Source organism: Carassius auratus, unplaced genomic scaffold (assembly GCF_003368295.1).
Source record: "Carassius auratus strain Wakin unplaced genomic scaffold, ASM336829v1 scaf_tig00049330, whole genome shotgun sequence".
In the NCBI taxonomy this organism is placed as follows: domain Eukaryota; kingdom Metazoa; phylum Chordata; class Actinopteri; order Cypriniformes; family Cyprinidae; genus Carassius; species Carassius auratus.
In genome coordinates, this window is record NW_020527112.1 from 1 (window position 1) to 12,500 (window position 12,500).

General features: G+C 39.3%; 4 non-coding genes and 15 pseudogenes across 4 annotated transcripts; all 19 read right to left on the bottom strand.

The window, feature by feature from the left end:
* Window positions 1–325: 325 nt before the first annotated feature.
* On the bottom strand, window positions 326–444 carry LOC113089352 (uncharacterized; annotated as a pseudogene).
* A 222-nt stretch (window positions 445–666) lies between these two features.
* Window positions 667–785, bottom strand: LOC113089353 (uncharacterized; annotated as a pseudogene).
* A 234-nt stretch (window positions 786–1,019) lies between these two features.
* Window positions 1,020–1,138, bottom strand: LOC113089345 (uncharacterized; annotated as a pseudogene).
* A 1,091-nt stretch (window positions 1,139–2,229) lies between these two features.
* LOC113089340 (uncharacterized) lies at window positions 2,230–2,348 on the bottom strand (annotated as a pseudogene).
* Window positions 2,349–2,569: 221 nt separating this feature from the next.
* LOC113089354 (uncharacterized) lies at window positions 2,570–2,688 on the bottom strand (annotated as a pseudogene).
* Window positions 2,689–3,197: 509 nt separating this feature from the next.
* On the bottom strand, window positions 3,198–3,316 carry LOC113089336 (5S ribosomal RNA). The gene has a single exon (XR_003286451.1). It is a non-coding gene; the product is annotated as a 5S ribosomal RNA (ribosomal RNA).
* Window positions 3,317–3,551: 235 nt separating this feature from the next.
* On the bottom strand, window positions 3,552–3,670 carry LOC113089337 (uncharacterized; annotated as a pseudogene).
* Window positions 3,671–4,182: 512 nt separating this feature from the next.
* LOC113089360 (uncharacterized) lies at window positions 4,183–4,300 on the bottom strand (annotated as a pseudogene).
* Window positions 4,301–5,102: 802 nt separating this feature from the next.
* Window positions 5,103–5,221, bottom strand: LOC113089348 (5S ribosomal RNA). The gene has a single exon (XR_003286452.1). It is a non-coding gene; the product is annotated as a 5S ribosomal RNA (ribosomal RNA).
* Window positions 5,222–5,458: 237 nt separating this feature from the next.
* Window positions 5,459–5,577, bottom strand: LOC113089346 (uncharacterized; annotated as a pseudogene).
* Window positions 5,578–6,667: 1,090 nt separating this feature from the next.
* Window positions 6,668–6,786, bottom strand: LOC113089341 (uncharacterized; annotated as a pseudogene).
* Window positions 6,787–7,020: 234 nt separating this feature from the next.
* Window positions 7,021–7,139, bottom strand: LOC113089338 (uncharacterized; annotated as a pseudogene).
* A 510-nt stretch (window positions 7,140–7,649) lies between these two features.
* Window positions 7,650–7,767, bottom strand: LOC113089357 (uncharacterized; annotated as a pseudogene).
* A 652-nt stretch (window positions 7,768–8,419) lies between these two features.
* Window positions 8,420–8,538, bottom strand: LOC113089359 (5S ribosomal RNA). Its single transcript, XR_003286453.1, has one exon. It is a non-coding gene; the product is annotated as a 5S ribosomal RNA (ribosomal RNA).
* A 236-nt stretch (window positions 8,539–8,774) lies between these two features.
* On the bottom strand, window positions 8,775–8,893 carry LOC113089349 (uncharacterized; annotated as a pseudogene).
* A 1,089-nt stretch (window positions 8,894–9,982) lies between these two features.
* LOC113089342 (uncharacterized) lies at window positions 9,983–10,101 on the bottom strand (annotated as a pseudogene).
* A 221-nt stretch (window positions 10,102–10,322) lies between these two features.
* Window positions 10,323–10,441, bottom strand: LOC113089355 (uncharacterized; annotated as a pseudogene).
* Window positions 10,442–10,950: 509 nt separating this feature from the next.
* On the bottom strand, window positions 10,951–11,069 carry LOC113089361 (5S ribosomal RNA). The gene has a single exon (XR_003286454.1). It is a non-coding gene; the product is annotated as a 5S ribosomal RNA (ribosomal RNA).
* Window positions 11,070–11,306: 237 nt separating this feature from the next.
* On the bottom strand, window positions 11,307–11,425 carry LOC113089350 (uncharacterized; annotated as a pseudogene).
* Window positions 11,426–12,500: the final 1,075 nt, after the last annotated feature.

The window sequence follows — 12,500 nt, forward strand, 5'->3', positions numbered from 1 at the left end:
TTTTTTTTTAATGAAAGATTATTATATAATTCGTGAAATTTTCCAAAAGATTAAAGCACCTGGTATTCCCAGGCAGTCTCCCATCCATCATGAAGTAAACCATGCCCGAACCTGCTAATATTCAAGAGGTCGGGCATTGACTATATTTTTGGCAAAATTATTATATACTAAGTGAAAAATGTCCAAAAAGCTTACAGCACCTGGTATTCCGAGGCGGTCTCCAATCCAAGTACTAACCAGACCAAAACCTGCTAAGATTCAGAGATCAGGGCTTGACTCTATTTTTTGGCAAAATTATTATATACTAAGTGAAAAATGTCCAAAAAGCTTACAGCACCTGGTATTCGAGGCGGTCTCCCATCCAAGTACCAACCCAGGCCCAAACCTGCTTAGCTTCCGAGATCAGACGAGATGGGGCATAGCCAGGTTGGTATGACCGTAAGCCAAGACTGCTGCAAAGAGAGGGCTATTTAAAGACCGACGAATCTAATCACCAGTACATTATATAAGTAGGAAAGAAAACCCAAAAAGCTTAAAGCACCTGGTATTCCTAGGCATTCTCTCATCAAAGTACTAACCAGACCTAAACCTGCTAGATTAAGAGATCGGGCATTGAACTCTATTTTTTGGCAAAATTATTATATACTAAGTGAAAAATTTCCAAAAAGCTTACAGCACCTGTTATTCCGAGGCGGTCTACCATCCAAGTACCAACCAGGCCCAAACCTGCTTAGCTTCCGAGATCAGACGAGATGGGGCATAGCCAGGTTGGTATGAACGTAAGCCAAGACTGCTGCAAAGAGAGGGCTATTTAAAGACTGACCAATCTAATCACCAGTACATTATATAAGTAGGAAAGAAAACCCAAAAGCTTAAAGCACCTGGTATTCCTAGGCAGTCTCTCATCAAAGTACTAACCAGACCTAAACCTGCTAAGATTCAGAGATCGGGCATTGACTTTTTTTTTTTTTTTTTTTTTTTAATGAAAGATTATTATATAATTCGTGAAATTTTCCAAAAGATTAAAGCGCCTGGTATTCCCAGGCAGTCTCCCATCCATGTACTAACCAGGCCCAAACCTGCTTAGCTTCCGAGATCAGACGAGATGGGGCATAGCCAGGTTGGTATGGCCGTAAGCGAAGACTGCTGCAAAGAGAGGGCTATTTAAAGAGCAGCCAATCTAATCGCCAGTACATCATATAAGTAGGAAAGAAAACCCAAAAGCTTAAAGCACCTGGTATTCCTAGGCAGTCTCTCATCAAAGTACTAACCAGACCTAAACCTGCTAAGATTCAGAGATCGGGCATTGACTCTTTCGTTTTTTATTTTGTTTTTTTATGGAAGATTATTATATAATTCGTTGAAATTTTCCAAATGATTAAAGCGCCTGGTATTCCCAGGCAGTCTCCCATCCATGTACTAACCAGGCCCAAACCTGCTAATATTCAGAGATCGGGCATTGACTCTATTATTTGGCAAAATTATTATATACTAAGTGAAAAATGTCCAAAAAGCTTACAGCACCTGGTATTCCCAGGCGGTCTCCCATCCAAGTACTAACCAGACCTAAACCTGCTAAGATTCAGAGATCAGGACATTGACTTTTTTTTATTTTTTTATTTTTTTAATGAAAGATTATTATATAATTCGTGAAATTTTCCAAATGATTAAAGCGCCTGGAATTCCCAGGCAGTCTCCCATCCATGTACTAACCAGGCCCAAACCTGCTAATATTCAGAGATCGGGCATTGACTCTATTATTTGGCAAAATTATTATATACTAAGTGAAAAATGTCCAAAAAGCTTACAGCACCTGGTATTCCCAGGCGGTCTCCCATCCAAGTACTAACCAGACCTAAACCTGCTAAGATTCAGAGATCGGGCATTGACTTTTTTTTTATTTTTTTATTTTTTTAATGAAAGATTATTATATAATTCGTGAAATTTTCCAAATGATTAAAGCACCTGGTATTCCCAGGCAGTCTCCCATCCAGGAAGTAAACCATTCCCGAACCTGCTAATATTCAGAGGTCGGGCATTGACTATATTTTTTGGCAAAATTATTATATACTAAGTGAAAAATGTCCAAAAAGCTTACAGCACCTGGTATTCCCAGGCGGTCTCCAATCCAAGTACTAACCAGACCTAAACCTGCTAAGATTCAGAGATCAGGACATTGACTATATTTTTTGGCAAAATTATTATATACTAAGTGAAAAATGTCCAAAAAGCTTACAGCACCTGGTATTCCGAGGCGGGCTCCCATCCAAGTACCAACCAGGCCCAAACCTACTTAGCTTCCGAGATCAGACGAGATGGGGCATAGCCAGGTTGGTATGACCGTAAGCCAAGACTGCTGCAAAGAGAGGGCTATTTAAAGACCGACGAATCTAATCACCAGTACATTATATAAGTAGGAAAGAAAACCCAAAAGCTTAAAGCACCTGGTATTCCTAGGCATTCTCTCATCAAAGTACTAACCAGACCTAAACCTGCTAAGATTAAGAGATCGGGCATTGACTCTATTTTTTGGCAAAATTATTATATACTAAGTGAAAAATTTCCAAAAAGCTTACAGCACCTGTTATTCCGAGGCGGTCTACCATCCAAGTACCAACCAGGCCCAAACCTGCTTAGCTTCCGAGATCAGACGAGATGGGGCATAGCCAGGTTGGTATGAACGTAAGCCAAGACTGCTGCAAAGAGAGGGCTATTTAAAGACTGACCAATCTAATCACCAGTACATTATATAAGTAGGAAAGAAAACCCAAAAGCTTAAAGCACCTGGTATTCCTAGGCAGTCTCTCATCAAAGTACTAACCAGACCTAAACCTGCTAAGATTCAGAGATCGGGCATTGACTTTTTTTTTTTTTTTTTTTTTTAATGAAAGATTATTATATAATTCGTGAAATTTTCCAAAAGATTAAAGCACCTGGTATTCCCAGGCAGTCTCCCATCCAGGAAGTAAACCATGCCCGAACCTGCTAATATTCAGAGGTCGGGCATTGACTATATTTTTTGGCAAAATTATTATATACTAAGTGAAAAATGTCCAAAAAGCTTACAGCGCCTGGTATTCCGAGGCGGTCTCCCATCCAAGTACTAACCTGACCTAAAACTGCTAAGATTCAGAGATCAGGGCATTGACTCTATTTTTTTGCAAAATTATTATATACTAAGTGAAAAATGTCCAAAAAGCTTACAGCACCTGGTATTCCGAGGCGGTCTCCCATCCAAGTACCAACCAGGCCCAAACCTGCTTAGCTTCCGAGATCAGACGAGATGGGGCATAGCCAGGTTGGTATGACCGTAAGCCAAGACTGTTGCAAAGAGAGGGCTATTTAAAGACCGACCAATCTAATCACCAGTACATTATATAAGTAGGAAAGAAAACCCGAAAGCTTAAAGCACCTGGTATTCCTAGGCATTCTCTCATCAAAGTACTAACCAGACCTAAACCTGCTAATATTCAGAGATCGGGCATTGACTTTTTTTTTTTTTTTTTTTTTTTTAATGAAAGATTATTATATAATTCGTGAAATTTTCCAAAAGATTAAAGCACCTGGTATTCCCAGGCGGTCTCCCATCCAAGTACCAACCAGGCCCAAACCTGCTTAGCTTCCGAGATCAGACGAGATGGGGCATAGCCAGGTTGGTATGACCGTAAGCCAAGACTGCTGCAAAGAGAGGGCTATTTAAAGACCGACCAATCTAATCACCAGTACATTATATAAGTAGGAAAGAAAACCCGAAAGCTTAAAGCACCTGGTATTCCTAGGCATTCTCTCATCAAAGTACTAACCAGACCTAAACCTGCTAAGATTCAGAGATCGGGCATTGACTTTTTTTTTTTTTTTTTTTTTTTTTTAATGAAAGATTATTATATAATTCGTGAAATTTTCCAAAAGATTAAAGCACCTGGTATTCCCAGGCAGTCTCCCATCCATGAAGTAAACCATGCCCGAACCTGCTAATATTCAGAGGTCGGGCATTGACTATATTTTTGGTAAAATTATTATATACTAAGTGAAAAATGTCCAAAAAGCTTACAGCGCCTGGTATTCCGAGGCGGTCTCCCATCCAAGTACTAACCAGACCTAAACCTGCTAAGATTCAGAGATCAGGGCATTGACTCTATTTTTTGGAAAATTTATTATATACTAAGTGAAAAATGTCCAAAAAGCTTTCAGCACCTGGTATTCCGAGGCGGTCTCCCATCCAAGTACCAACCAGGCCCAAACCTGCTTAGCTTCCGAGATCAGACGAGTTGGGCATAGCCAGGTTGGTATGACCGTAAGCCAAGACTGCTGCAAAGAGAGGGCTATTTAAAGACCGACCAATCTAATCACCAGTACATTATATAAGTAGGAAAGAAAACCCGAAAGCTAAAAGCACCTGGTATTCCTAGGCAGTCTCTCATCAAAGTACTAACCAGACCTAAACCTGCTAAGATTAAGAGATCGGGCATTGACTCTATTTTTTGGCAAAATTATTATATACTAAGTGAAAAATTTCCAAAAAGCTTACAGCACCTGGTATTCCCATGCGGTCTCCCATCCATGTACTAACCAGGCCCAAACCTGCTAAGATTCAGAGATCGGGCATTGACTCTTTTTTTTTTTTTTTTTTTTTTAATGAAGGATTATTATATAATTCGTGAAATTTTCCAAAAGATTAAAGCACCTGGTATTCCCAGGCAGTCTCCCATCCATGTACTAACCAGGCCCAAACCTGCTAAGATTCAGAGATCGGGCATTGACTCTTTTTTTTTTTTTTTTTTTTTTTTTAATGAAGGATTATTATATAATTCGTGAAATTTTCCAAAAGATTAAAGCACCTGGTATTCCCAGAGAGTCTCCCATCCATGAAGTAAACCATGCCCGAACCTGCTAATATTCAGAGGTCGGGCATTGACTATATTTTTTGGCAAAATTATTATATACTAAGTGAAAAATGTCCAAAAAGCTTACAGCACCTGGTATTCCCATGCGGTCTCCAATCCAAGTACTAACCAGACCTAAACCTGCTAAGATTCAGAGATCAGGGCTTTGACTCTATTTTTTGGCAAAATTATTATATACTAAGTGAAAAATGTCCAAAAAGCTTACAGCACCTGGTATTCCGAGGCGGTCTCCCATCCAAGTACCAACCAGGCCCAAACCTGCTTAGCTTCCGAGATCAGACGAGATGGGGCATAGCCAGGTTGGTATGACCGTAAGCCAAGACTGCTGTAAATAGAGGGCTATTTAAAGACCGACCAATCTAATCACCAGTACATTATATAAGTAGGAAAGAAAACCCAAAAGCTTAAAGCACCTGGTATTCCTAGGCATTCTCTCATCAAAGTACTAACCAGACCTAAACCTGCTAAGATTCAGAGATCGGGCATTTACTTTTTTTTTTTTTTTTTTTTTTTTTTAATGAAAGATTATTATATAATTCGTGAAATTTTCCAAAAGATTAAAGCGCCTGGTATTCCCAGGCAGTCTCCCATCCATGTACTAACCAGGCCCAAACCTGCTTAGCTTCCGAGATCAGACGAGATGGGGCATAGCCAGGTTGGTATGGCCGTAAGCGAAGACTGCTGCAAAGAGAGGGCTATTTAAAGAGCAGCCAATCTAATCGCCAGTACATTATATAAGTAGGAAAGAAAACCCAAAAGCTTAAAGCACCTGGTATTCCTAGGCAGTCTCTCATCAAAGTACTAACCAGACCTAAACCTGCTAAGATTCAGAGATCGGGCATTGACTCTTTCGTTTTTTATTTTGTTTTTTTATGGAAGATTATTATATAATTCGTGAAATTTTCCAAATGATTAAAGCGCCTGGTATTCCCAGGCAGTCTCCCATCCATGTACTAACCAGGCCCAAACCTGCTAATATTCAGAGATCGGGCATTGACTCTATTATTTGGCAAAATTATTATATACTAAGTGAAAAATGTCCAAAAAGCTTACAGCACCTGGTATTCCCAGGCGGTCTCCCATCCAAGTACTAACCAGACCTAAACCTGCTAAGATTCAGAGATCAGGACATTGACTTTTTTTTATTTTTTTATTTTTTTAATGAAAGATTATTATATAATTCGTGAAATTTTCCAAATGATTAAAGCGCCTGGTATTCCCAGGCAGTCTCCCATCCATGTACTAACCAGGCCCAAACCTGCTAATATTCAGAGATCGGGCATTGACTCTATTATTTGGCAAAATTATTATATACTAAGTGAAAAATGTCCAAAAAGCTTACAGCACCTGGTATTCCCAGGCGGTCTCCCATCCAAGTACTAACCAGACCTAAACCTGCTAAGATTCAGAGATCGGGCATTGACTTTTTTTTATTTTTTTTATTTTTTTAATGAAAGATTATTATATAATTCGTGAAATTTTCCAAATGATTAAAGCACCTGGTATTCCCAGGCAGTCTCCCATCCAGGAAGTAAACCATGCCCGAACCTGCTAATATTCAGAGGTCGGGCATTGACTATATTTTTTGGCAAAATTATTATATACTAAGTGAAAAATGTCCAAAAAGCTTACAGCACCTGGTATTCCCAGGCGGTCTCCAATCCAAGTACTAACCAGACCTAAACCTGCTAAGATTCAGAGATCAGGACATTGACTATATTTTTTGGCAAAATTATTATATACTAAGTGAAAAATGTCCAAAAAGCTTACAGCACCTGGTATTCCGAGGCGGGCTCCCATCCAAGTACCAACCAGGCCCAAACCTACTTAGCTTCCGAGATCAGACGAGATGGGGCATAGCCAGGTTGGTATGACCGTAAGCCAAGACTGCTGCAAAGAGAGGGCTATTTAAAGACCGACGAATCTAATCACCAGTACATTATATAAGTAGGAAAGAAAACCCAAAAGCTTAAAGCACCTGGTATTCCTAGGCATTCTCTCATCAAAGTACTAACCAGACCTAAACCTGCTAATATTCAGAGATCGGGCATTGACTTTTTTTTTTTTTTTTTTTTTTTAATGAAAGATTATTATATAATTCGTGAAATTTTCCAAAAGATTAAAGCACCTGGTATTCCCAGGCGGTCTCCCATCCAAGTACCAACCAGGCCCAAACCTGCTTAGCTTCCGAGATCAGACGAGATGGGGCATAGCCAGGTTGGTATGACCGTAAGCCAAGACTGCTGCAAAGAGAGGGCTATTTAAAGACCGACCAATCTAATCACCAGTACATTATATAAGTAGGAAAGAAAACCCGAAAGCTTAAAGCACCTGGTATTCCTAGGCATTCTCTCATCAAAGTACTAACCAGACCTAAACCTGCTAAGATTCAGAGATCGGGCATTGACTTTTTTTTTTTTTTTTTTTTTTTAATGAAAGATTATTATATAATTCGTGAAATTTTCCAAAAGATTAAAGCACCTGGTATTCCCAGGCAGTCTCCCATCCATGAAGTAAACCATGCCCGAACCTGCTAATATTCAGAGGTCGGGCATTGACTATATTTTTTGGTAAAATTATTATATACTAAGTGAAAAATGTCCAAAAAGCTTACAGCGCCTGGTATTCCGAGGCGGTCTCCCATCCAAGTACTAACCAGACCTAAACCTGCTAAGATTCAGAGATCAGGGCATTGACTCTATTTTTTGGAAAATTTATTATATACTAAGTGAAAAATGTCCAAAAATCTTACAGCACCTGGTATTCCGAGGCGGTCTCCCATCCAAGTACCAACCAGGCCCAAACCTGCTTAGCTTCCGAGATCAGACGAGTTGGGCATAGCCAGGTTGGTATGACCGTAAGCCAAGACTGCTGCAAAGAGAGGGCTATTTAAAGACCGACCAATCTAATCACCAGTACATTATATAAGTAGGAAAGAAAACCCGAAAGCTAAAAGCACCTGGTATTCCTAGGCAGTCTCTCATCAAAGTACTAACCAGACCTAAACCTGCTAAGATTAAGAGATCGGGCATTGACTCTATTTTTTGGCAAAATTATTATATACTAAGTGAAAATTTCCAAAAAGCTTACAGCACCTGGTATTCCCATGCGGTCTCCCATCCATGTACTAACCAGGCCCAAACCTGCTAAGATTCAGAGATCGGGCATTTACTCTTTTTTTTTTTTTTTTTTTTTTTTTTTAATGAAGGATTATTATATAATTCGTGAAATTTTCCAAAAGATTAAAGCACCTGGTATTCCCAGAGAGTCTCCCATCCATGAAGTAAACCATGCCCGAACCTGCTAATATTCAGAGGTCGGGCATTGACTATATTTTTTGGCAAAATTATTATATACTAAGTGAAAAATGTCCAAAAAGCTTACAGCACCTGGTATTCCCATGCGGTCTCCAATCCAAGTACTAACCAGACCTAAACCTGCTAAGATTCAGAGATCAGGGCTTTGACTCTATTTTTTGGCAAAATTATTATATACTAAGTGAAAAATGTCCAAAAAGCTTACAGCACCTGGTATTCCGAGGCGGTCTCCCATCCAAGTACCAACCAGGCCCAAACCTGCTTAGCTTCCGAGATCAGACGAGATGGGGCATAGCCAGGTTGGTATGACCGTAAGCCAAGACTGCTGTAAATAGAGGGCTATTTAAAGACCGACCAATCTAATCACCAGTACATTATATAAGTAGGAAAGAAAACCCAAAAGCTTAAAGCACCTGGTATTCCTAGGCATTCTCTCATCAAAGTACTAACCAGACCTAAACCTGCTAAGATTCAGAGATCGGGCATTTACTTTTTTTTTTTTTTTTTTTTTTTTTAATGAAAGATTATTATATAATTCGTGAAATTTTCCAAAAGATTAAAGCGCCTGGTATTCCCAGGCAGTCTCCCATCCATGTACTAACCAGGCCCAAACCTGCTTAGCTTCCGAGATCAGACGAGATGGGGCATAGCCAGGTTGGTATGGCCGTAAGCGAAGACTGCTGCAAAGAGAGGGCTATTTAAAGAGCAGCCAATCTAATCGCCAGTACATCATATAAGTAGGAAAGAAAACCCAAAAGCTTAAAGCACCTGGTATTCCTAGGCAGTCTCTCATCAAAGTACTAACCAGACCTAAACCTGCTAAGATTCAGAGATCGGGCATTGACTCTTTCGTTTTTTATTTTGTTTTTTTATGGAAGATTATTATATAATTCGTGAAATTTTCCAAATGATTAAAGCGCCTGGTATTCCCAGGCAGTCTCCCATCCATGTACTAACCAGGCCCAAACCTGCTAATATTCAGAGATCGGGCATTGACTCTATTATTTGGCAAAATTATTATATACTAAGTGAAAAATGTCCAAAAAGCTTACAGCACCTGGTATTCCCAGGCGGTCTCCCATCCAAGTACTAACCAGACCTAAACCTGCTAAGATTCAGAGATCAGGACATTGACTTTTTTTTATTTTTTTATTTTTTTAATGAAAGATTATTATATAATTCGTGAAATTTTCCAAATGATTAAAGCGCCTGGAATTCCCAGGCAGTCTCCCATCCATGTACTAACCAGGCCCAAACCTGCTAATATTCAGAGATCGGGCATTGACTCTATTATTTGGCAAAATTATTATATACTAAGTGAAAAATGTCCAAAAAGCTTACAGCACCTGGTATTCCCAGGCGGTCTCCCATCCAAGTACTAACCAGACCTAAACCTGCTAAGATTCAGAGATCGGGCATTGACTTTTTTTTATTTTTTTATTTTTTTAATGAAAGATTATTATATAATTCGTGAAATTTTCCAAATGATTAAAGCACCTGGTATTCCCAGGCAGTCTCCCATCCAGGAAGTAAACCATTCCCGAACCTGCTAATATTCAGAGGTCGGGCATTGACTATATTTTTTGGCAAAATTATTATATACTAAGTGAAAAATGTCCAAAAAGCTTACAGCACCTGGTATTCCCAGGCGGTCTCCAATCCAAGTACTAACCAGACCTAAACCTGCTAAGATTCAGAGATCAGGACATTGACTATATTTTTTGGCAAAATTATTATATACTAAGTGAAAAATGTCCAAAAAGCTTACAGCACCTGGTATTCCGAGGCGGGCTCCCATCCAAGTACCAACCAGGCCCAAACCTACTTAGCTTCCGAGATCAGACGAGATGGGGCATAGCCAGGTTGGTATGACCGTAAGCCAAGACTGCTGCAAAGAGAGGGCTATTTAAAGACCTACGAATCTAATCACCAGTACATTATATAAGTAGGAAAGAAAACCCAAAAGCTTAAAGCACCTGGTATTCCTAGGCATTCTCTCATCAAAGTACTAACCAGACCTAAACCTGCTAAGATTAAGAGATCGGGCATTGACTCTATTTTTTGGCAAAATTATTATATACTAAGTGAAAAATTTCCAAAAAGCTTACAGCACCTGTTATTCCGAGGCGGTCTACCATCCAAGTACCAACCAGGCCCAAACCTGCTTAGCTTCCGAGATCAGACGAGATGGGGCATAGCCAGGTTGGTATGAACGTAAGCCAAGACTGCTGCAAAGAGAGGGCTATTTAAAGACTGACCAATCTAATCACCAGTACATTATATAAGTAGGAAAGAAAACCCAAAAGCTTAAAGCACCTGGTATTCCTAGGCAGTCTCTCATCAAAGTACTAACCAGACCTAAACCTGCTAAGATTCAGAGATCGGGCATTGACTTTTTTTTTTTTTTTTTTTTTTAATGAAAGATTATTATATAATTCGTGAAATTTTCCAAAAGATTAAAGCACCTGGTATTCCCAGAGAGTCTCCCATCCATGAAGTAAACCATGCCCGAACCTGCTAATATTCAGAGGTCGGGCATTGACTATATTTTTTGGCAAAATTATTATATACTAAGTGAAAAATGTCCAAAAAGCTTACAGCACCTGGTATTCCCATGCGGTCTCCAATCCAAGTACTAACCAGACCTAAACCTGCTAAGATTCAGAGATCAGGGCTTTGACTCTATTTTTTGGCAAAATTATTATATACTAAGTGAAAAATGTCCAAAAAGCTTACAGCACCTGGTATTCCGAGGCGGTCTCCCATCCAAGTACCAACCAGGCCCAAACCTGCTTAGCTTCCGAGATCAGACGAGATGGGGCATAGCCAGGTTGGTATGACCGTAAGCCAAGACTGCTGTAAATAGAGGGCTATTTAAAGACCGACCAATCTAATCACCAGTACATTATATAAGTAGGAAAGAAAACCCAAAAGCTTAAAGCACCTGGTATTCCTAGGCATTCTCTCATCAAAGTACTAACCAGACCTAAACCTGCTAAGATTCAGAGATCGGGCATTTACTTTTTTTTTTTTTTTTTTTTTTTTTTAATGAAAGATTATTATATAATTCGTGAAATTTTCCAAAAGATTAAAGCGCCTGGTATTCCCAGGCAGTCTCCCATCCATGTACTAACCAGGCCCAAACCTGCTTAGCTTCCGAGATCAGACGAGATGGGGCATAGCCAGGTTGGTATGGCCGTAAGCGAAGACTGCTGCAAAGAGAGGGCTATTTAAAGAGCAGCCAATCTAATCGCCAGTACATTATATAAGTAGGAAAGAAAACCCAAAAGCTTAAAGCACCTGGTATTCCTAGGCAGTCTCTCATCAAAGTACTAACCAGACCTAAACCTGCTAAGATTCAGAGATCGGGCATTGACTCTTTCGTTTTTTATTTTGTTTTTTTATGGAAGATTATTATATAATTCGTGAAATTTTCCAAATGATTAAAGCGCCTGGTATTCCCAGGCAGTCTCCCATCCATGTACTAACCAGGCCCAAACCTGCTAATATTCAGAGATCGGGCATTGACTCTATTATTTGGCAAAATTATTATATACTAAGTGAAAAATGTCCAAAAAGCTTACAGCACCTGGTATTCCCAGGCGGTCTCCCATCCAAGTACTAACCAGACCTAAACCTGCTAAGATTCAGAGATCAGGACATTGACTTTTTTTTATTTTTTTATTTTTTTAATGAAAGATTATTATATAATTCGTGAAATTTTCCAAATGATTAAAGCGCCTGGTATTCCCAGGCAGTCTCCCATCCATGTACTAACCAGGCCCAAACCTGCTAATATTCAGAGATCGGGCATTGACTCTATTATTTGGCAAAATTATTATATACTAAGTGAAAAATGTCCAAAAGCTTACAGCACCTGGTATTCCCAGGCGGTCTCCCATCCAAGTACTAACCAGACCTAAACCTGCTAAGATTCAGAGATCGGGCATTGACTTTTTTTTATTTTTTTTATTTTTTTAATGAAAGATTATTATATAATTCGTGAAATTTTCCAAATGATTAAAGCACCTGGTATTCCCAGGCAGTCTCCCATCCAGGAAGTAAACCATGCCCGAACCTGCTAATATTCAGAGGTCGGGCATTGACTATATTTTTTGGCAAAATTATTATATACTAAGTGAAAAATGTCCAAAAAGCTTACAGCACCTGGTATTCCCAGGCGGTCTCCAATCCAAGTACTAACCAGACCTAAACCTGCTAAGATTCAGAGATCAGGACATTGACTATATTTTTTGGCAAAATTATTATATACTAAGTG